The 3,765-nt window shown below is 39.6% G+C and overlaps 1 pseudogene; it reads left to right on the top strand.

Annotated features, from left to right (window-relative positions):
* The first annotated feature begins 2,335 nt into the window (after positions 1-2,335).
* LOC101683987 lies at positions 2,336-3,458 on the top strand (annotated as a pseudogene).
* The last annotated feature ends 307 nt before the right edge of the window (positions 3,459-3,765 follow it).

Here is a 3,765-nt window from a genome sequence, read left to right as displayed (position 1 = left end):
CACCTAAAATCATCACATAGTGGGTGGTGAATCTACCCACAGCTATCGTCTATCTGGATATAGAAAAATCACAAGAATAACTGGTGCAGTTTTATAAATTACAAGGTTTTTATAGCCTAGGGCTAAAATTTTTTTGTCAGGGAGATTGGTTGGGGAATCTTCCATTTTTCTGCAGACTTTTGTGCATAGATAGGACAGTGGATATCAATTCAAATTCTTCCCTGCCTAGCAGGCATTTCTGGTCATAGAGAAGTACAAGAGGGAATGTCTATATCTGCTTAACCAAAAAGCTGGGTCACTGCCTGACTCAGGAGGCAGCGCATCTAACTTTATTTCTTGATTATTCCTACTACCTATGAAAAGTATAAGAGTACTAGACATTCTCTATTATAACCACCACTGGCTTTATTTTCTCTATATCATTTTTGTGGGAAGCCTATATATGGATCCTTAAAATCTGGGGGATGTTTTGCTGGAACATTCTCCCCCTTATCCTAGAAACAATTTTGAGAAGGTATTGCCATATATAACAATGAGGTAAAGTATTTTTAAATTTCTCTGAAACACCAGGTCATTTAATTTGATAGTCACCTGAGGTCCCCGTTTCCAAAGAAAGCAGTGAGGTTTTCATAGAATGTTGTGGCACTCTGTTAGCTCTTTGAGAGCTGTGGCAAACACCATTGCTTCATAAGTGTCACCTCTCCCAGCTTAGCAGAGACCCACTGACATAGGCCTCTGTCTTACATTCAACAACTAATTTATATTTTAAAAAATTATCTTAAGCACAATGCTTCAGAAACAAAATACAATCAAAAGAATTTTATATCATGATCAAGTGGTATTTTTTTTTCCGGGTATACAACATTAGAAAATGAATCATATATTCACCAGAGTTGTAAAGTAGAAAACCCATATGATCACATCAGTTGGCACAGAAGAAACACTTGACAAAACACAATATCATTCAAGACAAAAACTTTCAGCCAACAAGGAATACAAAGGAACATCCTCACTTTGATAAAGAACATCTATAAATAACCTACAGCAAACAACATGTCTATAGTGAGAAGCCAGAAAAGTTTCCTTTAAGCTCAGGAGCAAGGCAGTTATGTTCTTACTCACTAGCACTATCCAAAATTGTAGTGGAAGTCCTAGTCAGTGCAATAAGACAAGAAAAGGGGATAAAAGTTTACAAATTGAAAAAAGAAGAAATAAGACTATATTCACAGATGGTAGGATTGTCTATGGTGGAAACCTCAAAATCAACAACAAAAATTCCTAGAACTAATAACTGAGTAAAACTAGGTCTCAGGATACAAAGTTCATATGTGAAAATACCTGTGAAGAACAATCAAAATTTAGAACTAAAAAAAAATTACCCTCTACAATAGTACCCCCAAAATGAAATGCTTGGGTAAAAATCTAATAAAGTATGCACAAACATATATGCAGAAAACTACAAAGTACTGATGAAAAAGTCAAAGGTATGTGCATGTATGGATATTCCAAATTTACGTGTAAGAGCACTCAGTAGTGTTAAGATGTCACCTCTTCCCAATTTGATCTATAGATTCAGTACAATCTCAATCAAAATCTCAGTAGGTATTTTGTGGATATTGAAAAACAGATTTTAAAGTTTATGTAAAAAGACAAAGATTTAGAATAACTAACAAGATACTGAAGAACTAAGTTGGAGAACACTTGTAATTTTAAGACTTACTGTAAAAGTTGGGGCGCCTGGGTGGCTCAGTGGGTTAAGCTGCTGCCTTCGGCTCAGGTCATGATCCCAGGGTCCTGGGATCGAGCCCCGCATCGGGCTCTCTGCTCGGCAGGGAGCCTGCTTCCTCCCCTCTCTCTGCCTGCCTCTCTGCCTGCTTGTCATCTCTCTGTCAAATAAATAAATAAATAATCTTTAAAAAAAAAAAAAAAGACCAATTCTATGGTACTCCAGTACTCCATAGGATGGGAGTGAATGAATGTTCACAACAACATATTGAAGAGGCTGTCCGAGGAGATTTGTGACCTGGAAGTGTTCAGTGGGAGGGAGAAGGATCTTTAAAAAAAAAAAAAAAAAAAGACTTACTGTAAAAGTACATAATCAAGACAGAATGGTATTAACAATAGACACAAAGTTTAGGTGAACAGAATAGAAAATCTAAAAATAGAACTACACAACTAGAGTCAACTGATCATTGACAAAGAAGCAAAATAACGAACAGAGAACAGTCTCTTCAGCAGATGGCACTAGAACAAGTGGACACCCAGAGCTAGTACCCACGCCTGGAATTGGGTCGCAACCTCAGACACTCCTGCCGTCTGCCACTGCCTCTAGACCATGGACCCCCGCAAAGTGAGCGAGCTTCAGGCTTTCATGAAAATGTGTAAGCAGGATCCAAGCGTTCTGCACACCGAGGAAACGCGTTTCCTGCGGGAGTGGGTGGAGAGCATGGGGGGTAAAATACCACCTGCCACTCATAAAACTAAATCAGAAGACAGTATCAAGGAAGAAAAACCAGGTAGTAAGAAGGTGGAGGAAAACATAAAGACAGATGAACCATCAAGTGAGGAGAGTGATCTAGAAATTGACAATGAAGGTGTGATTGAACCAGATACCGATGCCCCTCAAGAAATGGGAGATGAAAATGTAGAGATAACTGAGGAAATGGTGGATCAAGCAAATGATAAAAAAGTGGCTGCCATTGATGCCCTAAATGATGGTGAACTACAGAAAGCCATTGACTTGTCCACAGATGCCATCAAACTAAATCCTCGCTTGGCCATTCTGTATGCCAAGAGAGCCAGTGTCTTCATCAAATTACAGAAGCCAAATGCTGCCATTAGAGACTGTGACAGAGCTATTGAAATAAATCCTGATTCAGTTCATCCTTATAAGTGGCACAGGAAAGCACAGAGACTTCTGGGCCATTGGGAAGAAGCAGCACATGATCTTGCCCTTGCTTGTAAACTGGATTATGATGAAGATTCTAGTGCAATGCTGAAAGAAGTTCAACCAAGGGCCCAGAAAATTGCTGCGGAGAAAATGTGAGCGAAAATGTGAAGAGCGAGAGATCAAAGAAAGAATAGAAAGGGTTAAAAAGGCTCAGGAAGAACATGAGAGAGCCCAGAGGGAGGAAGAAGCCAGACGACAATTAGGAGCTCAGTATGGCTCTATCCCAGGTGGCTTTCCTGGGGGAATGCCCGGTAATTTTCCTGGAGGAATGCCTGGAATGGCAAGGGGGATGCCTGGAATGGCAGGAATGCCTGGGCTCAATGAAATTCTTCGTGATCCGGAAGTTCTTACAGCCATGCAGGATCCAGAAGTTATGGTGGCCTTCTAGGATGTGGCCCAGAACCCAGCGAATATGTCAAAATATCAGAGCAACCCAAAGGTTATGAGTCTTATCAGTAAATTGTCAGCCAAATTTGGAGGTCAAGCATTATGCCCTGCTGACAAATAAAGCCCTTGCTGAAGGAAAAGCAACTTCGATCACTTAATGGATGTTGCAATAATACAAACCAGTGTACCTCTGACCTTCTCATGAAGAAAGCTGGGGTGCTGTGAAGAGAATCCCTACCCCTCTGCTCCCCATGCAACTGAAACATTCTACAATGGTTTGCCATTGGGGTATTCATTCAGATAATGTTTTCCTACTAGGAACTACAAACTTTAAACACTTTTTAAACCTTAAAAATATTTAAAAACATATTAAAAGGGTGTGTTAGTCTTTACATTTTTCTAATCATTTCAGTTTTTTTTCCTTTGGA

Source organism: Mustela putorius, unplaced genomic scaffold, assembly GCF_011764305.1.
Source record: "Mustela putorius furo isolate JIRA1106 unplaced genomic scaffold, ASM1176430v1.1 tig00003845_pilon_pilon_pilon, whole genome shotgun sequence".
Lineage (NCBI taxonomy): Eukaryota > Metazoa > Chordata > Mammalia > Carnivora > Mustelidae > Mustela > Mustela putorius.
The sequence above is the reverse complement of the archived record's forward strand: the minus strand, read 5'-3'. Positions and strand labels throughout refer to the sequence as shown.